Source organism: Oncorhynchus masou, chromosome 27, assembly GCF_036934945.1.
Source record: "Oncorhynchus masou masou isolate Uvic2021 chromosome 27, UVic_Omas_1.1, whole genome shotgun sequence".
In the NCBI taxonomy this organism is placed as follows: Eukaryota; Metazoa; Chordata; class Actinopteri; order Salmoniformes; family Salmonidae; genus Oncorhynchus; species Oncorhynchus masou.
The window spans coordinates 42,710,197-42,734,856 of record NC_088238.1 but is presented as its reverse complement, the minus strand read 5'-3'; the positions used below and the strand labels follow the sequence as shown (position 1 = coordinate 42,734,856).

General features: G+C 45.7%; 1 pseudogene; it reads left to right on the top strand.

Annotated features, from left to right (window-relative positions):
- The first annotated feature begins 1,269 nt into the window (after positions 1–1,269).
- On the top strand, positions 1,270–24,396 carry LOC135516213 (dual specificity testis-specific protein kinase 2-like; annotated as a pseudogene).
- The last annotated feature ends 264 nt before the right edge of the window (positions 24,397–24,660 follow it).

Below are 24,660 nucleotides of genomic sequence, written 5' to 3'. Positions count from 1 at the left end.
ATTTTTCCCCTTATCAATCTACACACAGTACCCCATAATGACAAAGTCTCCAAGTCTCTGCCACTGAAAAACATCCCGACAGCATGATGCTGCCACCACCATGGTTCACCGAAGGGATGGTGCCAGGTTTCCTCCAGATGTGACGCTTGGCCTTCAGGCCAAAGACTTCAATCTTGGTTTCATCAGACCAGAGCATCTTGTTTCTCATGGTCTGAGAGTCCTTTAGGTGCCTTTTGGCAAACTCCAAGCAGGCTGTCATTCGCCTTTTACTGAGGAGTGGCTTCCGTCTGGCCACTCCCCCATTAAGGCCTGACTGGTGGAGTGCTGCAAAGATGGTTGTCCTTCTGGAAGGTTCTCCCATCTCCATATCTCTGGAGCTCTGTCAGAGTGACCATCAGGTTCTTGGTCACCTCCCTGACCAAGGCCCTTCTCCTCCGATTGCTTAGTTTGGCCGGGCAGCCAGCTCTCTTCCATTTAAGAATGATGGAGGCTACTGTGTTCTTGGGGACCTTAAATGCTGCAGAAATGTTTTGGTATCCTTCCCCAGATCTGTGCCTTGACACAATCCTGGCTCAGGGCTCTACGGACAATTTCTTCGACCTCGTGGCTTAGTTAGACAGGTGTGTGCCTTTGCAAATCATGTCCAATCAATTGAATTTACCACAGGTTGACTTGAATCAAGTTGTAGAAACAGCTCAATGATATCAATGGAAACAGGATGCACCTGAGCTCAATTTATTTTCAATCTCATAGCAAAGGGCCTAAATACTTATTTCTGTTTTGTCTAAAAACCTGTTTTTGCTTTGTCATTATAGGGTATTTTGTGTAGATTGATAAGCGGGAAAAAAATATTGTATCTATTTTAGAATAAGGCTGTAAAGTAACTAAATGTGGAAAATGTCCAGGGGTATGAATACATTCCGAATGCACTGTGTCATAGTAATTTCAGTATCCCAGATCTACATTTACTATGTTACGTTTAGTCTATGATACCAGTCTCTAATGTTGACAGTCAACTGAGGAAAATGTACAAATAGGTGTCTGGTGAGGCTATGTCGAGTTGCACTTAGGGTACTGCAGGTAAACGATGCGTGCTATGTCTGTTTACCTTGAGTTTCTGAGATAGGTGACAATTGTTGTTAGTTTGAAAGCAGCCGCAGGTGAAGTTTTTGAAGGTGATGACCGCGATGACGCGTGGACCCGCCCAACAGCTTTTTCGCCAATAAGAAGCGACACTAAAAGTCGCACTGTTTTCTCAGTGCACTGCAGAGCAGACCCATGACAAAACAGAGGCAACAGGACTTGAAACGGGGGACCGTGCAGGAGCGGGACGGTCGACAAGGCTGATTAATTAGAGAAATAAAAGGCACGGTAATCCAATACCACGGTCGGGTCAGGGCGCGAGAGGCAGAGGACACCGTTGGCTAGGCTACCTGTAGATTTGATCGAGGGCATGTAAGTCGTATCAATGTTTTAGTACAGTTATGCATGCATGAATCCGCCCTATAGCGTTTTTGTGCCATTATTTTCCACTTTGAAATAGTGTAGGCAGGCTATATTTTTGTGCATATTTAGTTGTGTGGGAGCGTAGTGACAGACGAATCCAAAAACGAAGCCCAGGTCTGCATTTATAATTGATGACCTGCAGTCAAGCTGACAGTGGTCGAATAAAGTCTGTCACGAATCCGCTACTCTCTCGCTTTCTGTCTACGGAAAGAATCAAACGTGCCCAAAGAAGCTCTCTTCGTCCGTCCACCGGTTGTTTTCAACCTGCGCATTTGCCTGTTTGTTTATGCAGCCTGGTAGTCCTGTTCTATTGAATGATCAATAAAGATCCCTTTGAAAAGGCTACTGCTATGTGATTGGATCAGGTTAGGCTATATAGTAGCTCTGTGTGTGCAAATTCTGTTCTACAATGAAGCGGCGATATCGCGCTGCTTTCATGACCTGTATCAGGACAGACCAGCCACAGATAAGTAGGCTACACAATTAACAGCGGCGAACCACGGTAAACGGCCTCTTTTCTATTTTATAGCCAAGTGGCTTCCTTCTGTCAGGGGGAAGCAGAGACCAGGGTCATTAAACAATACGCACAGGCATAGCCGCGGGAAATAGGGGTGCTGTAGCACCCCCTGAAAATCATTATATATATAATTTATTTCCACAAGTAGTGCTCTGGGCCCTTTCCTGTATTAGCAGACGGATATAGCCCTCTGTAGTGCAGGCAATTATTATTACATTTTGTAGATGGTATTTTTCACAAAAGTAGTGCACTGCCCATATAGAGCCCCACAGTGGACGTGTCTTAATGCATATAAAACCTAGCGGTCTAACAGGGAAATGGTTCCAATCGTTTTTCCAAAAGGGGATATGAGAAACACTTAAAATAAGGACTGTTTCGTGTAGGCTTAACCTGGCGTGACGCTTTGATAACCATGTAAATCTCTCTAGGACAAGGTGACTTATCAATAAAGTTGACTCTATTTACTCATGTTTTGAAAATGCTAATTAGTGTCAAAATAGACATCATGCAAGACTACAAATCCCTGCAAGCTCCTGCACGTCATCTCTAGCTGACTCTTTTGCTAATAGGTGTTGTGCCAATTTATTAAATACTACATTTAGCTAACATTAGCTAGTTAATCCAGAGATTATTCACTTTGCCTCGATTCATCAGTTTCATCCAGATCATGGCATTTGTAGTTCTTTAGAAAAGCCACATTAGCAGCTAATTAGCGTTTCATTTTGGGGGGGTAAATACAGGTGAATATATTGAAGTCACCTTGTCCTAGAGAGATTGACAGTTATCAAAACGTCACGCTGTGGTAAGCCTACACAAAACACAGCCCTTTAAGTGTTTCTAAAATCCCCTATAGGAAAAATGGTGGGAAAACAATTGGAACCATTTCCTTGTTAGAACGCTAGATTTTATGGGTATTATGACTCCTGCTGTGGTACTCTATAGCCGTCTGTAGCAGGAATTTATTTTGTTCCCCTCCCCAAACATCTTCCTGCGGCTATGCGCACAAGAAACTGAGGTTTCGATTGGTAGAAAATGGGTGCCCTTTCCACTGCATAAGCAGACCGGAGGAAACTGAATTTGACTGAGGGAGAGAGAGAAGGGGGTGGATAAGCCTGCCTATATCTTTACAGCATGACGGAATCAAACACGGAGCACAAGCTATGTCGGATGTGGCAGGAATGATGGAAGTTGTGTCGGCTTTAGTTTCTAAAAGAAGAAATACACAGACTTGAAGACAGACAGCCGTTTTCTGTTAGCTTCAGAGATCGAGGGTGCTTTGATGGTGAATTAATCTGTGTTTCTCCCTCGTTCTGATACTCAGTATCCCGTGGGAAGCTCCTCCGTTTTACCGGATCCTCTCTCTCGCTCATGCGGAGGACATGGGAAATGTAAACGGTGTTGGATTTTGAACTGCGTCTATGTCCCGCCCCCCTCCGCATCCTGGGATAACTGAGATGGAGCGGGTCGAGATGGACCGGGACCAGGAGGCGGCGGAGCCACTCGTCCACGGGCCGAACCGGATCAGGCCCTCGTCCTACCGGGCTCTACGCAGCGCCGTGTCAAGCCTGGCCCGTATAGATGACTTCATCTGTGAGAAGATTGGCTCGGGCTTCTTCTCAGAAGTGTTCAAGGTACGATAAATTACATGTAAGAGTTTGAAGATCAGGGCCTGTCCTGTATTCAGTCCTGTCAGTGTCTCAAAGTAGGGGTGGGGCGGCAGGTAGCCTAATGGTTCGAGCATTGGACTTGATCGAATCCCAGAGCTGACAAATAAAAATCTGTCGTTCTGCCCCTGAACAAGGCAGTTAACCCACTGTTCCTAGGCCACCATTGAAAATAAGAATTTGTTCTTAACTGACTTGCCTAGTTAAATAAAATAAAAAAGGAGAGCTGATCTATGATCATCTTTCACTTATTAAGCATAATGGATATGATTAGCTATAATCCTAGACAGAAAGGTCCCAAATCCTAGACTCATATTCTTATTTATTATTCAAAACCTTTATTCTGAAATGCTTTGAATATTGGTCCAAAGTCGTTCGACTTGGCCTATTGACTTGTTTAAGGAAGTCTAGGCTTAGTGCTTAACACTGTGGGATAGGATAGCTTTAGGACATCTGAGCATCCCTGGTGAGGTCATCACTAACACCAACCATGAAACATGAATGACCATTGATGTTACCTGACACCAGGTGTTTTTGTAGGCAAGTCATTAGTTGGCCTTTACTATACTCTATTGGCCTATACTCTTGTGGGATTGTGTGTGCGAAGGAGGCTTCAGTATATGGGCCTCTTTGGAAGGACACTTTCCACAAAATCTCTTTCTGAAATTAATGGCATGTAGAAAACAAGCTCTCCTAAATACTCTAACATTCAAGGTGTTAGGTAAGGTAGGCTTGCACATACACAGTGCTGCTGCTGATGATGATGGATCATAATAGGAAGATTATTTTGCCACTAGTGACCACAGCACCACATCGACCCCCACCAGAACCCAGTGACGGTGAAACACTGAATTTCCTTTTCTCTTCCATGCTTTTCAATTAGGAACATTTGGATTGAAATGGAATTGACCCCAAGCCCATAGCCCACATTACAGGGAAGGGAACGAAGTGTGTTGGTGTGAAAATTATAACTGTTCCTGGATGGTAGGTCTACTGCACATGCAGAGGTAGATGGTAACCTTACTCTGTCTAAACAACATGAGAGGAAGTCAACGGGGTTCAGCCTGGGGTGCATCCCAAATGGCACCCTTTTCTCTACACAGTGCACTACTTTTGACCAGATTAGTGCACTACGTAGGGAACAGAGTGCTATTTGGGACACAGCTATGGACTAACCTTATTCCTGATTCCTCTCCTGTTTCACCGAGCCTCATAATGTTCAGGTAGCCTATCGGTTAGAGCGCTGGGCCAATAACCGAAAGTTTTGACAGTTCGAATTCCCGAGGCGACATGGTGAAAAATCTGCCAATGTGCCCTTTGCGCAAGGCACTTCCCTCTAATTTTCTCCAGGGGCACTGTACTACTATGGCTGACTCTGTGAAACACATTTCACTGCACTCATCCAGTGTATGTGACAACAAAAACGTCTTTGTTCAAAAAAAATGTTCATAACATTGGGCCAGGGGGTTTTCCTTGACCTCTCTTTATAATAGGAGCGGAGTAACACAACTGTCACACAGTGCCCTTTGGATGTGCAGTTGGCATGCAAATGATTTGGTCTGTTGTAGGTGCAGGATGTAAAGATGTCTCTCTTGATTTGCGTTATCTGCCCTTTGATAAACTGCGTATAAACGCAAATGTATTACTGCAGTGATTACAAATACGCGTTCCGATCTAGCTGTTAAGTTCAGATGACATGACCATAATGGAGGCAGAAATGAGCCCCGCAATAAATCTGCGAAGATAAACGGACAATGATCGACACCGACCATACAGATCTCTCATCGCAGGCATTTTGCTGACATCATCCCTTACGATATGTGGCCTATATTAGAGAAATGTCAAGTTTGACATAAATTAAGTTTGCTAATATGGGTGATGTGTTAATAGGACAATTGATGGCTACAAAAACTAAACTACTAGTAGTAGTTCAAGGATAATAACAAAAAAAACAACTGGTGAACATTAATGTTATAAATATATCGTTCTATTTATCGTTATCTGGCAATTTATCGCAATGTATGTTTTTGTCCATATAGCCCAGCTTTACCTCGCAACTGTGTGCGCACATTCCATAAACTATCTCATCTCCGCTCTGCCCTTTGACATCTGCTTTAGACCACAGAGATGCTGTGTTATAAGGAGACCAGGAGTTGTTTTTTTCTCTCAGTCCCTCACACACACACACACACACTCTGAAGCATTGACTCTTAATAATTAAATACAAATGGAGCTCCACCAAGACACTTGGCATCCTGCCATCTCTAATGTCACACTCTTGCTCTCTCTCTCACACTCTCCAGCTCAATTAATGCTTTCCTCATGGCAGTCAGGCAGGCAGACATGTACACCTCCGCACGGCCATTGTGCAAGACAAGGAGGGGTGCGCGTGTCAAGACAAATCATTCAGGTGCTGCTTTGTATCTTTTTTCTTTAATAATTTTCAAAGAACTGCGAGAGCGCGCTCCCTAGACCTGCCTGCAGTACTGTAAGTGTTACTTCCTGTAGAGGCAGGCAGGAATGCTGTTTTTCCCCTCTTCAAATCTAACTGAAACAGAACTAGAATTACAATGTTCCGTTCTAGTTATTCTAATTCTATGGGAAGGCGCAGGTGTCAAAACTGTCCTTCTCAAGGATGAAAGAATGGAGATAGAAAGAGGAAGGGATGGTAGGAATAAATGTTTTGGCACTTTTACCCCATTTTTCTCCTCAATTTCATGATATCCAATTGGTAGTTACAGTCTTGTCCCATCGCTGCAACTCTCCTACGGACTCGGGAGAGGCGACGGTCGAGAGCCACGCATCCTCTGAAACCAGACCTCGCCGAGCCGCACTGCTTCTTGACACACTGCTCACTTAACCCGGAAGTCAGACGCACCAGTGTGTCGGCGGAAACACCGTACACCTGGAGACTGACGTCAGCTTGCAGGCACCCGGCCCGCCACAAGAAGTCTCCCGGTCACGGCCAGCTGTGACACAGCCTGGGACCGAACCCGGGTCTGTAGTGATGCAGTGCCCTTAGACCGCTGCTCCACTCAGGAGGCCCCTAGAGAGGATCATACATATAGGTAGGAGGAGGGAATATGCACATGTATGGAGCCATTTAAAGTGAGGGTTGTTGTCGTGTTGCGTTGATCAGTGGAGGCTGCTGAGAGGACGGCTCATAATAATGGCTGAAACAGAGCGAATGTATTTGATACCGTTCCACTGATTCCGTTCCAGCCATTAACACCAGCCCGTCGTCCTCAAACTTCCTATGGTTGAGGTAATGCTGGGGTTGGAGTTTGTCATTAGTGGAATCAGATCAATTTGAAATGTATTTGTCGCATGCGCTGAGCAGGTGTAGCCATTACAGTGAAATGCTAGCTTACAAGCCCTTAACCAGCAACGCAGTTTTAAGAAAACTAAGTATTTACTAAGTAAACTGAAGTAAACAATGAAACATTTTTTTAAATAAGAGCAAAAATAAAATAACAGTAATGAGGCTATATACAGGGGGTACCAGTAGTGTGTCCATGTGTGGGGGTTAACTGTTCAGGAGTCTTATGACATGGGAGTAGAAGCTGAAGATTTTGGACCTAGACTTGCTGCTTCGGTACCGTTTGGTGTGCGGTAGCAGAGGGAACAGTCTGACTAGGGTGGCTGGAATTTTTGGGAAATTCTTTTTTTAATTTCACCTTTATTTAACCAGGTAGGCTAGTTGAGAACAAGTTCTCATTTACAACTGCGACCTGGCCAAGATAAAGCACAGCAGACTGACATACACAATAGCAAAATTGGTTAGGAGCCCGTAAAACTGCAGCCATCTCCTCCCGGGCGACATCAGACATCAGACCTGTGACTGATGGAGCTAGTTCTGAGTCATGTGGCGAAAAGTCAGTCAGTCAATGAGTCATCACCCTAATGACGAGCACTAATTGACACTAAAGGCTTCCACATGCGTCTGTTCGGCTGGCGCCTAGCCAAACTCACTGAGGTGAACCTAACGAGTGTGCTCGCATACTCCCCTAAAAGGCCTTCACGTGAACGAGAAAAAAACGCTGTCACCGTAGCAAATATTTCTCAAACTAGTCAGATTAATTCTAAGATGACTCAAGAAATGTCATTTTAATTTTGACGTTTGTGCCGAGGAGATCTTAGTTGGCCAATTTTACATCTATCATTTAATGATCAACACTTAATTGAATAGTCTCTACTGTTGACCAATGACCGACAAAGGGGTGTAGACTTCGGCTACTGAAATTCGGCTAACAAAAACATCACAATGTTGTCATAATATATGCACAAACTGTTTCCGATGAGAAGCATGCGAACACCTTTAGGGCACACGCAGTCAGCGGGGGGCGTGTATTCATTAGTGCAAACTGTAGCAAAATGTTTTGCAACCGAAGAGTTTCTATTGGGCAAATTCAGATGGTTCCCTCTCCGTTTCATCCTGTTTTCTTGCATTTGGTTCCTAGTGAATACACCCCAGGAGATTGGAAGATGACAGCATGCAGTTCCCAGTGCATACTTCATACGGCGATCAAAAATGAAATAAACCAAACGAAAATGAAAGAGTAACTCCGAGACAAACAGAAAAACCAAGGCACTCAATACTGGTTAATGATTTTCTAGTCATAGGAAAATATACACATGACAAATGTAAAATCCGAAAGCTGTGTATGTGGGGTGTAATAAGGACAGTTGGCGAATAATACAGTGCCTTGCGAAAGTATTCGGCCCCCTTGAACTTTGCGACCTTTTGCCACATTTCAGGCTTCAAACATAAAGATATAAAACTATTTTTTTGTGAAGAATCAACAAGTGGGACACAATCATGAAGTGGAACGACATTTATTGGATATTTCAAACTTTTTTAACAAATCAAAAACTGAAATTGGGAGTGCAAAATTATTCAGCCCCCTTAAGTTAATACTTTGTAGCGCCACCTTTTGCTGCAATTACAGCTGTAAGTCGCTTGGGGTATGTCTCTATCGGTTTTGCACATCGAGAGACCTTCTTCCACATGTTTGGTGTGTCTCCCAGGTGGCTTGTGGCAAACTTTAAACTACACTTTTTATGGATATCTTTAAGAAATGGCTTTCTTCTTGCCACTCTTCCATAAAGGCCAGATTTGTGCAATATACGACTGATTGTTGTCCTATGGACAGTCTCCCACCTCAGCTGTAGATCTCTGCAGTTCATCCAGAGTGATCATGGGCCTCTTGGCTGCATCTCTGATCAGTCTTCTCCTTGTATGAGCTGAAAGTTTAGAGGGACGGCCAGGTCTTGGTAGATTTGCAGTGGCCTGATACTCCTTCCATTTCAATATTATCGCTTGCACAGTGCTCCTTGGGATGTTTAAAGCTTGGGAAATCTTTTTGTACCAAATCCGGCTATAAACTTCTTCACAACAGTATCTCGGACCTGCCTGGTGTGTTCCTTGTTCTTCATGATGCTCTCTGCGCTTTTAACGGACCTCTGAGACTATCACAGTGCAGGTGCATTTATACGGAGACTTGATTACACACAGGTGGATTGTGTTTATCATCATTAGTCATTTAGGTCAACATTGGATCATTCAGAGATCCTCACTGAACGTCTGGAGAGAGTTTGCTGCACTGAAAGTAAAGGGGCTGAATAATTTTGCACGCCCAATTTTTCAGTTTTTGATTTGTTAAAAAAGTTTGAAATATCCAATAAATGTCGTTCCACTTCATGATTGTGTCCCACTTGTTGTTGATTCTTCACAAAAAAATACAGTTTTATATCTTTATGTTTGAAGCCTGAAATGTGGCAAAAGGTCGCAAAGTTCAAGGGGGCAAAATACTTTCGCAAGGCACTGTAGGCATAACTAGTCTGTGTCAGTACCAAGCTGCTGCCAGCTGCTTTTGACACCAGGTGGAAACGGTGACGGCGAGAGCCACACACTGCTGTCAACAACATTCACATAACAGTGGTGTGTGCGTGTCGGTGTGTTTCACACTTCGCTGGCTTTTGCTAGAACGACATGCAGACATTTTCCATAGCTAAATGCTTCAAATGTCAATGAGATACACTGTATACAAAAGTATTTGGACACCCTTTCAAATGGGTGGATTCGGCTATTTCCACACCTATTTCAATCTCCATAGACCAACATTGGCAGTAGAATGGCTTTACTGAAGAGCTCAGTGACTTTCAATGTGGCACCGTCATAGGATGCCAACATGTCAGTTCGTCAAATTTCTGCCCTGCTAGAGCTGCCTCGGTCAACTAAGTGCTGTTATTGTAGAGTGGAAATGTCTGAGCAACAACGGCTTAGCTGTGAAGTGGTAAGCCACACAAGCTCACAGAACGAGACCGCCGAGTGCTGAAGTGCGTATCGCACAATAATGTCCTCTGGTTGCAACACTCACTACCGAGTTCCAAACTGTTCATCGGGAGCATCATGGCCGAGCAGCATCAAACGTGTTGTAAAGCTCGCCTCCATTGGACTCTGGAGCAGTGGAAACGCACTGATGAATCACTCTTCACCACCTGGCAGTCCAACGGACTAATCTGGGTTTGGCGGATGCCAGGTGAACACTCCTGCCACAATGCTTAGTGCCAACTGTAAAGTTTGGTGGAGGAGGAATAACGGTATGGGGCTGTGTTTCAAGGTTCGGGCTAGGCCCCTTGGTTCCAGTGACGGGAACAGCATACAATGGCTTTCTAGATGATTCTGTGCTTCCAACTTTGTGGCAACAGTTTGGGGAAGGCCCTTTTCCTGTTTCAGCCTGACAATGCACCTGTGTGCAAAGGGAGGTCCATACAGAAATGTTTTGTCAAGATCGGTGTGGAAGAACTTCACTGGCCTCCACAGAACCCTGACCTCAACCCCATCAAACACCTTTGGGATGAATTGGAACGCCGACTGCGAGCCAGGCCTTAATTGTCCAACATCCGTGCCCAACCTCACTAATGCCTTGTGGCTGAAATGGACGCAAGTCCCCGCAACTTTCCAACATCTAGGTGATTTTGGGATGAGATATTTGACAAGCAGGTGTCCACATACCTTTGGTCATGTAGTGTATTTAAAAAATTGAACTCTGCTTTTTGTTTACCACCACAGATTGATCTGCAACATGATTGTGTTCTAATTCATTCTTATCAATAAATTGGCCTATTTATTATATTGCATCAGTCTCTTTGAAAGCCTGCTGAGTGGTAGTTTCTGTGATGTTTTTGTAGCTTCTTGCTGAGTCTTTCTCTCCTGTCCCTCTCACCTCACACGTTCTTTCTATGCAGGAGGAGAATGATGATACTAGGTCAGTCAGTCTGGTTAAAATCACTGCTGCATTTGCACAGAGGAGATTAGTGTGTGTGTTTGTGAGCAAGTGTGTGTGATTGACAGCCTGGATTAAGCGCTGATGGGCAATGCTCCCCTCTAGAGTCCTGTTGTCCCAGCTGAACCGAAGTTTGTCAGAGGAGAATAGACATGTTCTGGAAAGTCTACCCTTTTGGAAAAGCGCAACAACAATACTGAGGATCTACTACGTGAACTGACTTTTGCGCATGCGCACACACAGGCATGCATGGCACACACACACCCACACCGATCCATCCTCGACTGTCACTCGTGTTTGTGATCTGTTACAGTAAGTGAGCATTAAAAGTCAGTAAGTCTGTGTTTATTGGCTGAGGATCTGCGATTTAGAAGGAAGGGGGGAGGTGGAGAAGACTGGGAGGTGGTGGGGTTAGGAAAGGAGGAGACTGGTGGAGGAGGGGTGGTATGGGCTGACACTACCAGTTTTGACTTGAAGCTCCCATTCAGGGGCTTGGCTAACACAGCACTTTCCATGCTTCATTGTCCCTCGCCTCCTACCTTTCCTTTCCAGTCAGGACTTGCTCTCCTGTCAATCAAGGGCTGTCTGTCTGGGGCTGTCTGTCTGGGGCTGTCTGTCTGGGGCTGTCTGTCTGGGGCTGTCTGTCTGGGGCTGTCTGTGTGTATTCCCTTTTTCTTTCCACATGAGCTCACATGTCGTAATAGACTATATACACGTGCACATAATTGTTATTTAAACACTTTGTTGTTGTGCTTTTACCCCTTTCTTGCCCAGATTTCATATCTAGTTGGTCTTGTTCCATGGTTGCAACTCCCTATGGACTCTGGAGAGGCGAACATACTTGGTATTGAAATGCATGTAACACATTGTCGTGGAAATTCTTACACAGGGTCACTCGAAGTTGATCATTGTATATTATCAGCGTGCTGGAGAGGTTCCAACCAACTCAAGACACTGTAGTACACATGTCAATCAGGAGCTCTGCTGGGGCAGTCCCGGCAGTTGTCTTAAATACGGCTATACACAGAAAAGTTATATTTGCATGATTTAGCATTAATTAATTAATCATTAGTTTTCTTTCATTCATGTGACCGACCAATACTGGTTCATAACATGTGACAGTCCAATACCTCACGAGGCCTCGTCTCTCTTAGCTGAGACCTTGAAACTGCGATATCTTTCGTTCTCAAAACAAGGTCTGGGCATACTGCCAAATTGCAGCTACTGATAGTGAGGATTTGTTCAGTCAACCACTTGCATCAACACAGAAATTGGTTTATAGAACAGCACATACATTGAACACAAATGATTTATCAGAAAAGCACAAACATTAAAATTCCCATTACAACGTACATGGTGTGGTTTAAATGCATGAAGCACATACACTACCGTTCAAAACGTTGGGGTCTCTTAATAAATTTTAAAAAGTCCTTGTTTTTGAAAACTTTTTTTTGTCCATTTTAACAACTTCAAATTGATCAGAAATAGTGTAGACATTGTTAATGTTGTAAATGACCCTGTAGCTGGAAACGGAAGATTTTTTGGGAATGTCTACATAGGTGTACAGAGGTCCATTATCAGCAACCATCACTCCTGTGTAATCAATTTATTGGAATTGACTGATTTCCTTATGAACTAACTTGGTAAAATCCATGAAATGGTTGTTTTATTTTTGATCAGAATACTTGGCCGTTCTTGACATTTTCCTGTGTGTGTGTGTTTACAAGCCCCGTGTCCCCACATGTTATGTAGTGTGTGAAGAGCTTGTTATACCCGCTACGCCCCTCCCTCAGCTCTCTGGCCCCTCCCTCAGCAGTACAGTAGGTATGTAAACAGGCCAGGGATGTGTTAATTTGGCTCCAAAACGGGGGGGCGTGACTACCTGGACTTGGCCAACAAGAAATGGTTGTTTTTGTTTTCCATTGCGAAATGCTTTAGCTTACGATGTGGTCCAGAGGTGTGACTGTGTCGGGGGACCGGGACTGGTAGTAAACCCAGAGGGAGGTGGGGAAGGGTGGAAGAGCAGTAGGATTATTATTATTTTTTTTACAATGAAGCAGAAAAGTGGGGGGGGGGGGAGGTTCTTTTGATGTCCTAGAGCTGCATGCTCTTACTTGTTCCTGTAAGGCCTACCACAGACACAGAGCGAGAGAGGTGCAGGGCTGTCATAGCATTAGAGACAGGAGTTGTCTGTCGGGTGTAAAAAAATTTTGCGTGTGTACACAATTTGCATGCGTGCGACGCTCAGTGCTGATGTTGTGTAACACACAGTGGTTTCCCCCGGTAGGTAAGGAGTGTGTCTGTGTATCATGTCCCGGTCTAGAGAGTCTAGACACTGGATCATGTTCTATTTGGAGGCTCCACAGGAAGTCAGTCAAGACCTCCCTGCCTGTTATGATGGACCTGTTCTTCGCTAGCTGCCCCACATGTATCCCCTGGGCTCCCGAGGAGCGAAGCAGTCTATGGCACTGCTTCTCAGTGCAAGGGGCGTCATTACAGACCCTGGTTCGATTCCAGGCTGTATCACAATCGGCCGTGTGATTGGGAGGCGCACAATTTGGCCCAGCGTCGTTAGGGTTTGGCCAGGGTAGGCAGTCATTGTAAATAAGAATGAGTTCTTAACTGACTTGCCTAGTGAAAATAAAACATCTCCAAGTCACCAAGAAAATAAAGCTTGCAGTCAAAACAGAACCAAAGAGAGCGTATGCATGTAGGTCATTTCTAAATGCTGTCTGTTCAGCCACACATTTTTCTCTCTTGGTCTCTGTTTCTCTCCATGGTGACTAGAGGTCACCATAACTCAGACGCTCTCGTCAGCCAATGACAGACAGCCCTGCACATGTCCACTGATGCCCCTGACCTTTTAATCTGTGAAATACCAGCACTTCGCATGCAAGTGTGTCTGAGTCAGATTTATTGGGCGTCTCCGTGTTCCTGTCACTGGAATGCTGATATCACACATGCTCACTGTTTACCTGTGATTATGGAGCTCTGATGTGCGCGCACGCACACACCTGAGGTAGACTCTCACACCACGTTGCCATGGTACTCCTTTTTTAGCTTGTGGCCTCTGGACACATTCCTATAACCATGATTTACTGAGCACTTGTTTATTTGAGCTGAAATTCTGCATGAGGATGAGATGAGACGGATAGCCCAGAGAGACCGTACAGCCTTACCTAATACAGTTCAGTTCTGCTGGTTCAGCATTTGGCTCATGTCTGCATTATGGTGTGTGTGTGTGCCTATTTGTGTGTGTGTGTGTGTGCGCATCTTTGTGTGGGAGCCACTGTCCTGTTCTACAGGCCTGTAAATCTACTGATGTGGTTAAACCCTGTAGAAATGTTATAAATCAGATGGGGGGGGGGAATAAACTATAGAGCTAATCTTCATTGTACAATGCATAGCTCTTACTGTAAGTGCGTACAAGCCAGCAGAGTAGGAGTGAAATTGTGTGTGGGAGGGAGAAAGTGTGTTCTTCAGTCTCTCTAGTCCTTTCACTCCTCTCTTTTTATCTGTCTCGGTCTGCCTGAGGGATAGACTGCAGCGGCTGGACCAAATCCAGATTTGGTTGTGTTCAGTAAACCTAAAGTCGCCGAGTGAAGTCGGGGGGGTGCATCTCTGACAGCCGGACGCTCTGGTGGTTTTCCAACAGCAAGGCCCCGATCAACATGGCTGCCGTTGTTTTTAGGATTTTCTTCCGTATTAGTGTCAAATAAACTGCTCTATACCCCGATATCACACACTCAAACTGAAAGCGTAGCGTTTGTACAGTAATTAATTGGTTAGAGGTATCATCCCTTTAATTTGTATCCCCTGTAGTTTCAGAATCGCTTCAAAGTTTGTTCCCGTTTCAGTCAAGTCTTTGGCCATGGTTTGTGTTGGTCAAACAAAAACACCCTAATTTGTTGACAAATGGTGCCTCCCACAATACAGTTAGTGAGAAGCACCCGCAGCGACTTGAAGGCAACGTCATTAAAAACTGCATGACCTTGGATCACATGATTTTTGTCAAGTTCATGCATTTGGCATTAGTCGCAAGTCAGACACTTTTTTTTATCCCCGTAATGCAACACACTTTGAAAGGCGCGAGTGGCCAACGATGGTCAACGTCTTTGACAAAAGTGATCCGCTTGACTGCGACCGTTGACTGCATACTGTGAGTGTGGTAGTACTGCAGCCTTGAATTAAGAGGCCTGACGTGCGTTTTTGTTTCTCTGGTCAGCTGGCCAGCTCCTATCCAGGCCACTGTCACGTTGACGATGTCACCATACTCTTGCAGCATTTTCACTTGTGATTTACCTCTTGTGATTTACCCAAAAGGCTCAGCGATTTCTGTTTCCATCTACGCGGCCCCGGTACCCGTGTCTCACGGGGCCATGGCTCTGGCGGGTCTGCTGTCACTTGGGGCCAAAGCAAGGCCCTGGGTACTTTTCAGCTGGCATTTAGATCACGGCTAACTGAACTTTAACACCTCACAAAGCAACATTCTTGAATGATGCAGATGCTGTTGATTCTGCTTGCCAAAAGTCTTAAGGGTCACACTCCTGATGGAAACACAATGACACTAGAGTTGACATTAACATGAAACACTGGCGACACACGTGTGGGTAAAGGCGTCAGCACGCTGAACTTTGCTAAGTGAACCGAACGAGTGTGCTCGCATCCTCCCTTAAAAGACCTTCGCTGGAGGAAAAGTGTCAATAGTATGGTTTGTCCATTTTGAGACGCTGTGGTCAGAATACACTTCATTGAAGAATCCCTACTGTTGACCAATCCCCGACGAAGGGGCGTAGACGTCGGCTACCGATTTTAGGTTTGCCTCAAGAAAATGTGCCCGAACAACCGAAAAAATCCTTACTGAAGACTAAAAGCGAACAAAAATGTACCAAATCACAATATGCACAAACTGTTTCTGCTGGGAAGCATGCAAACCCCCTTAGTCTCTAGGAACACTCGCCGTCTTGCTCGCGCTCTCTTTCACTCAGGCACTCGCACTACCAAATGTAACGCACACACGGACAAACACGACAGTAACATTCACAGTACTAAGTGGATTGTTTTTGTGGACTGTTAGAGTACTTAGTGGTTGTCTATATGGTTTATTAGTTAGACGGGCAGAAGTCAAAGCCTCTCAGAACTCACATATAGGGGATAAGACAACACATCTCCATGGTGACCACCAGACACTCACCAACAGCTTGGCCAGAGTAGAGCCATATAGTCCTGACTCTAGAACACAGGCCAAGCCACTAGAACAGTTGGGTGGAAATGCATACTAGAACTGGGAACCAAAGATCCAATTGACGAGTCCACATTTTCTGTTCTCGTAAGTACAGTCTCTGCTGCCCGGTGTCCAATGGTGTATCGAATTTAACTGTGTGTCATATCTTCTGTCTGAGGTCTGACCCTAGTGATGCCCCCTGTCTCTGTGTAGGTGCAGCACCGTATCAGTGGCCAGGTGATGGCGCTGAAGATGAACACCATGGCCAGTAACCGAGCCAACATGCTGAGGGAGGTCCAACTGATGAACCGCCTGTCTCACCCCAACATACTCCGGTCTGTCCATCTTCGGACTTGTATTAAAACACACACTTGCTTTCCATATGAAAGCTTTGGTCAACAGGGCAAATCCTCAGTATACACATTTGAACCATGTAGTTATAACGCATGGTGAAACTTGTCATGAGGCTCATATTACCTGTTTTTGAAATTGAAGAGTGTCTGGTAAGACCTTTCTCTATACCGGCGCTGTTGAGTGGAACAAACTACCATAGCAACTCAAAGCATGTTTTTTTCTTCTTCACGTCTGCATGTAGTGCTCTAAACCAGGGGTACTCAATTCTTCCCCTACAAAGTCCGGAGCCTGCTGGTTTTCTGTTTTACCTGATAATTAATTGCACACACCTGGTGTCCCAGGTGTACATCAGGTCCTGATTTAGAGGGGAACAATGAAAACATTTAGTGGAACTGGATTTGAGGTCTAGAGTTGAGTTTGAGGACTCTAGACTATGGCAATGTGGTCCTTTTTTTGATTTGTTAGGCATTATCTGTGTAACCAAAGTATGACTCTTTAGGCTAGATCAACTGTGTAGCATAGAGGCTTAGTATGTATACGCTTTTAACCATTTATTTAAGAGGACCACAATGGAAATGTGTTTACAAACTTTTTTTGTCATCCTCAATGTAAATGCATTATCCACATTTTGGTTGAATTGAGTTTTTAAATTGCCAAATCTATCCTAGCTATTGTTTTCTAATTGTCTTCCTCTCTCCTGTCTCAGGTTTGTAGGGGTGTGTGTTAATGAGGGACAACTCCATGCATTGACAGAGGTAAGATGTCTCTTTAAACTCTGGTAGACTGACTGACTAGGATCTAGAGAACACTGGACAAATTTAACTATACTATTAAAAAATATGAATGCAACTATTTTATTTAGTTATAGTTCATATAAGGAAGTCAGGCCCAGCCAATCAGAATTATATTTTTTCCTCCCCAAATGGCTTTATTGCAGACAGAAATACTCCACAGTTTTGTCAGCTGTCCAGGAGGCTGGTCTCAGACGATCTCGCATGTGAAAAAGCTGGATGTGGAGGTTCTAGGCTGGCGTGGTTACACTTGATCTGCGGGTGTGAAGCCCGTTGGACGTACTGCCAAATTCTCTAAAATGACTTTGGAGGCGGCTTATGGTAGAGAAAAGAACATAACATTCTCTGGCAACTGCTCTGGTGGACATTCCTGCAGCCAGCATGCCAATTGCACACTCCCTCAACTTGAGACATCTGTGGATTTGTGTTGTGACAAAACTGCACATTTTAGAGAGGCCTTTTATTGTCCCCAGCACAAGGTGCACCTGTGTAATAACCATGCTGTTTAATCAGCTTCTTCTGTCATGTGGATGATTATCTTGGCAAAGGAGAAATGCTCACTAACATGGATGTAAACAAATTTGTGCACCACATTTGAGTGAAATAAGCTTTTTGTGAGTATGGAAGATTTCTGAGATCTTTTATTTCAGCTCATGAAACAATGGACCAACACTTTACATGTTCTGTTTATATTTTTGTTCAGTATACTTTAACACTGACGGTTCACTTCTGAATGGTCGTTATGGTTAGGCTGAGGAAAATCTGAAGTTGAGGCAATCATTTGATTGACTGGTGCCATTGTCATGGCTACCATACAGCGACCTGTATCTCTCTTCCAAAATAGATTTGATCTCCAATTGAGAATAACCTGTATAAATAAAGATTAAGGGAACCTGTCATTTGATTGACACTTGGCTGAGTGTGTTTGTCATGGTTACTTCCAGTACATCAACGGGGGTAACCTGGAGCAGCTGCTGGACAGTGACCGGTACCTGTCGTGGTCAGTCAGGATGGGCCTGTCTCTAGACATCGCTCGGGGCCTGCAGTACCTCCACACCAAAGGCATCTTCCATAGAGACCTCACCTCCAAGGTAGGAAGCACTTACAAGCACTGCCTACTTACAAGCCCTAACCAACAGTGCAGTTCAAGAAGAGTTAAGAAAATATTTACTAAATAAACCAAAGTAAAAAGTAACACAATAAAATAACAATAACAAGGCTATATACAGGGGGCACCGGTACAGAGTCAGTGTGCGGAGGTACAGGTTAGTCGGTCATTTGTACATGTAGGTAGGGTTAAAGTAACTATGCACAGATAATAGACGGCGTATAGCAGCAGTGTAAAAACAAATGGAGGGGGTGTCTATGTAAATGGTCCGGGTGGCCATTTGATTAATTGTTCAGCAGTCTTATGGTTTGGGGGTAGAAGCTGTTAAGGAGGCTTTTGGTCCAAGGCTTGGCGCGCCGGTACCGCTTGCCGTGCGGTAGCAGAGAGAACAGTCGGACTTGGGTGACTGGAGTCTTTGACAATTGGATGGCAGGAAGCTTGGCCCCAGTGATGTACTGGGCCATATGCACTACCCTCTGTAGCGCCTTAAGATCAGATACCGAGCATTTGCCATACCAGGTGGTGATGAAACCAGTCAGGATGCTCTCGATGGTAAAGCTGTAGAACTTTTTGAGGATCTGGGGGACCCATGCCAAATCTTTTCAGTCTCCTGAGGGGGGGGAAAGGTGTTGTCGTGCCCACTTCACTACTATCTCGGTGTATTTCGTTGGTGATGTGGGCACTAAGGAACTCGAAACTCTTGACTCGCTCCACTACAGCCCCGTCAATGTGAATGGGGGACTGTTCGGCCCGCCTTTTCCTGTAGTCCGCGATCAGCTCGTTTGTCTTGCTCATATTGAGGGAGAGGTTGTTGTCCTGGCATCACACTGCCAGGTCTCTGACCTCCTCCCAATAAGCGGTCTCATCGTTAGGCATGCAGCGAGCCACACATACATACACACTCCATAAAACACAGTTGTGCCTACTGAAGTACACAGTTAACTATTAGAATACATGGATTTACTAGGGTCCATATTCATAAATCATCAGAGTAGGAGTGCTGATCTGGGATCATTTTAGCTTTCTGGATCATAATGAATCAAATGCTTTGGATAGGAGGGACCCGATCCCACATCATCCTATTCGGAGACGCTTTGTGAATACGGACCCTGACCTCTTGTCTTCCTGGTTGTCTGTCCTGCAGAACTGCCTGGTGCGTTGGGAGAGTGGCCAGTGTACGGCTGTGGTGGGGGACTTAGGCCTGGCAGAGAAAATACCAGAGTACAGGTTGGTTGGCTTCATAAATCATCCATTTATCAGCATGCACTGATTTTGGATAACGCACTTGAATGGCTGCTTCCTCTCGCTCTACCTTTCTCGCTCGCTCCATTTCAATAGCTTGTTAGCGCTCGCCTGCTCTCGCTCGCTCCCTCTTTTGCTCTCTCTATCCATCCATCTCTCTTTCGCTCAGACAGTATTTTATGTTAATGTAAGCGCTAGTGTTTCCATCAGGAGTATTGTAGACACAGCTCTACCGTTAGGATCAGTTTCCTCTTCCCCAATCCTAACCATTATGTGTACAGAAAAAAACACATTGACGTTAGATCAGGGAGGGCCATTAATCCCACTAAAGCACAGTCCGATTTTTGAAAGAATGCGAGACTCTTTCACCTGAAGAAGTTGCGCTTTACCCGCTGTATCGGACTGGGTGAGTAAGCCCTGAGGGGCGAAGGAATGTTTCAAGCGGCGTTCGTTCACACCCAACCCCAGTTTGTTAATGACGCTGACATTTCCGCCTCCTATTTTATTAATCGCTTCAGCCTGCGTTGAACACAGATTGCCAGAGCGCGTGTGTTTTTAAACCTCTCTGCTTCTCCTTGATGACAGGAGTTAATGTCCTGGTAGCTATAGCTCATATTAGCTTCAGATCCAGGAGCAGTTTACGCTCCCTCAATCCGAACCTGAGCTATTAGGGCTAAAACACGAAACTGAGCTTGGCTCAAACACTCTTACCCTGCTGGCCTCTTTACCGTGGTAAATGGGTCTGTATCTCGTGTCTGACGGGAGGCAGCTGTTGCGTTAAACAGACTGTGTGCCGTTTCTGCCCACTGTTTGTCTTCTGGTCAACCCCGTGTTTACCTTGTGTTTTTGCGAATGTACAGGCACTTTGTTTTGGTACCCCCCCAACAAGTTCTTGTGTACCGTGCAGGCTTTTAGGTGTGAGTAAATTGATTTTGACAGTGGAACACGTTAGTATTTGGCACCAGTGAATGTCTGCTGTGTGTTGACTGAACTTCCTCTATTGCAGCGTTTATTAACATGCATACACTTGTCAGAGTATTTTTTTGTGTGTTGCCTTTATACATTGTGTGTGTGTGTGTGTGCTCTGCCTCCGAGAGAGCGGGCGAGAGACACAGATGGAGTTCAGGAAAGCTTTCCAAATAAGGTCAAACTATTCCAGCACACTCTCTTTCTCTCTCCTCTTTCTGTCTCATTCTCTACCTCTCGCCCTCCCGTCCTCTAACACCGCCCGACCGGAGACTCTCCCTCCCTCTTCCACATCCCCAAATGGTTTACACTGGGAGCTATGAATGTCTGTCTGCATTCCTCTCCTCTCTCCTCTATCGCTCCCTCACTCTTTCTCAGCTCCCATAACTATGATGATGGGGGGGGGGATTGATAGTTACATTTTGCAAAATAATTTGGGATGATATTCCTGTAGCTTGTTCTCCATCTTTTTTTAAATTGTGAGACAAAATGTTTTCAGCACTTGTTCAAAATGCATTTCCCTGACTGATCAAAACGTGTTTTCTCCTGCTCTCTCGTCTTTCCGAAGCAGACCTCTGGTGAGCAAATATGTTTGGAACATCGAATTGCACTATCGAGTCGCAATCCATATAGAATCGTGACAAACGCAATACACATCGTGTCGGCACCAAGGTATCGTGATGATATCGTATCGTGAGGTCCCCGGCCAAATCTATTTCTGCAAAATCATGGTTCACAGTGAGATGGAAATAGCAGAGAGGAAGTGACTGCCAGCAGGGTGTCTGCCGTTTTTGCCGTGTGTGTGTGTACACACACACACACTAGTTTTACCCCATATGGTTGTTAATGAACTAGAGCATGATGATACTAGCTGCTAGCTCCAGTCTTGTTGGTTTCGGTCTGTCTCGCTTGCTGTTCTCTGTGTGAGCTGTCGTGCCTGTATTAATGACTCCGGGTGGAACTTTCCCCTCGGTATGACACAGGTCTAGGATCAGCTTCCCCTCTCCCAATCCTAACCTTAACGTCGTCGCCTGTCATCACGCCTCATGCCTGTCTTCCTCTGTCCTCAGTGAAGGGACAGACCAGCAGCCCTTGGCCGTAGTGGGTTCCCCCTACTGGATGGCACCTGAAGTGCTGCGAGGAGAGATCTACAACGAAAAGGTGGACGTATTTGCGTATGGCATCATCTTGTGTGAGGTCATCGCTAGGATACAGGCTGACCCTGACTTCCTCCCACGCACAGAGGTGTGTTCATCACACTCAACATGCGCATGCGCACACACACTACCTCACACACACACACAATCATTTCCCCCAATATTATTGTGTGGTGTAGACTTTGTTAAAACTTTTCCCTCTTCTGCCCATTGTATGCAACTGCAGTATAAAAGCCTCTTGGGCAGTAAGTCGCAGGACTTTCATTGAAGTCTCTATTCTATTGTGCAAATGAGTGACTTTGCGTCTCCTTAAGGCTCTGTTTCACAGGGAGATGTGTGATTGTCTGTCTGTAGGACTTTGGCCTGGACGTCGAGACATTCCAGCACATGGTGGGAGACTGTCCACCTGCCTTCCTGAGCCTGGCTGTCACCTGCTGCAATGTAACACACACAAATCCTCTTTTACCTTTTCTCGCTCTATCTGTCCCCTTCTATAGTTTCCCCTTATTCCTTCTCCTGCGTACTGTTGACTTTTGAGGAACTCCCCCCCCCCCCCCTTTCTCTCATCTAACTCTCCGTCCATCTCTCTCTCTCTCAGATGGATCCAAAGCGCCGTCCATCATTCTCAGAGATTGTAATGGAGTTGCAGAGGAGAGAGACCGAGAGGACACAGAAAGACGAAGCTGCACTAAAGGGTGTGTGTGTGTGTGTGTGTGTGTGTGTGTGTGGGGGGGGGGGGGGGTAAAGAACACCGGGGGTCTTAGTCAGTGGGGGGGGGGGGGTTCTATATCTATCAGCATTGTGTATTCAGGCAGGGGTCATTATCTCACAACTGCTCCCCGGGCACTGATGATGTCGATTTTTAAGGCAGCCCCCCTGCACCTTTCTGATTCAGAAGGGTTGGGTTAAATGCGGAAGACACATTTCAGTTGAACGCCTTGTTGTCAAACTGAGTTGTGTGTTTTTTTTCTCAGGCTCAAATCTCAGGATTTGTATGTTTTTTTCTTAGTTTCAGCAGATTGCCAGCCGTGTATTATTCTTATTGAATCTCTCTCTGTCTCTAGATCTCGGCCCACTGCGGAGGCGCTTCCTCTGTCTCCCCGGCGACCCTCGCCTCTGCCGCAGCAAATCAGACGTGCTCCCTCCGGCTGTGCTCCCCACTCGGGCGCCTCCCACCCGTGTCAACCCCTTCTCCCTGCGAGAGGACCTAAAAGGAGGCAAGATCAAACTGTTCGACACGCCCAGCAAGTCTGTCATCTCTTTAACGTTCACCTTACCCAAACCCCCGGATCCCTGTACCACCCTCTCGCCCTCAGACAGAGAGGGGGGTACCCCCCGAGGAAGGCTCCACAGACGCTGTTTATCCCTTCCTTGCACCCCCCCACCAGATCTCCTGCCCCCCACCACCAAAGACAATACCACAGAAAAAACGGGGTATTGCCAACTGACCTAGACACTGAGAATGATGAGGGGAATGTTGAGAACGAGAGAGAGGAGCGGGGAATCGTGAAAGACAGATTTACCTTTGAGTCGAATGAGTTCGTAGACGAGGAGGATGTGGAGAGGAGGAAGAGCAGCGAGGGCCTCACGGGCGATGACTCAGGGGTTCCTCTCGATCCAGAGCTGCTGTCATTGGACCAGCTGAGCGAGGAAGAGGAAACTGACCAGGAAGTGGAACCTATGGATTGCACCAGCTCCCCTGACACTCTAGATGGCACTCTCCCTCCACTCTCTTCTTTCCCTACTCTTCCACCTTATTCCAAACCCTCCACCACATTCACCAACGGCTGGGGCAATGTTCCCCCCGTCTTCAATGGTCCTCTATGCCTGCCCCCCCTCCCCTCCCCCCACATGGACAACAACAGCACCACGGTGGTCATTAGTCGGCCTCTGGGATGGCGGGGCACCAACCGGAACCACTCACCTCCTGGTAGGCCCATTGGGGGCTCTCCATCGCTGTTCGGGTCCGGTAATGGTTCTGGTCCTTCTCTGGAGCAGGAGGAGATGATCTCGTGTCCCGGTTGCTGTCTGGTGGGTTTCCGGTTCCCTTCTCTGTGTTTCCGCACGCCCCCTCGCCGGAACCCCTATAAGAACCTGAACGGGAACGGGGACAGTACTGGAGTCACCCGAGGGCTGCTCTATAAAGGGCCTAAAGGGATACCGTCCTCCCCTACCAACCCGGAGCCTGGCCCTGGTCTACCCCTGCCTGTGGCTCAGACATAAGAGACAAAGAATGCCCTAACCACAGATCTAGGATCAGATTACCCAACCCTATTATTCTAACCTTATTTCTTAGGAGGGAGAGACTGGGAACTGACCTTGGATCAGTGCCTATGGGCTACTTCATTCCATTCTTACATATAGATGTTTACATAGCTGCTGGTGGGAAGGCACTGTTGTGCTAGTGGTCTGAGTGGTGGGATGCCCTCTGCTGGATTGAGGCGGTATTGATAATTCTGTACTGTATAATCCAGTATCACGCTATACTGATAAGGGGAGTGAGCTGAGGTCTCACAGATCCCTACAGTGGAGGAAGGCTGGTAAACTAATTGATTTTAATAAAGAAGCAATGACAATACTCCCCCTCAGCATGACGGCACTTGTATTGGTCAGAGACATATTTAAATGTAAGCTAAACATGGCTTTGGTATTGGACCAATCCCATGGGATATGTATTTTATGACATCCATCTATACTGTGGTCCATGGCTCCTTTTCTGACAGTCACAGTTGTAAGTACTATTTTTGAACGGTGGTGGTGTTGCTTCTATGAGGAATGTTATGGAATAGTGTTACTTATGAAATGTTGTGAAATATGAATGTTATTATTCAGATGTTTGATA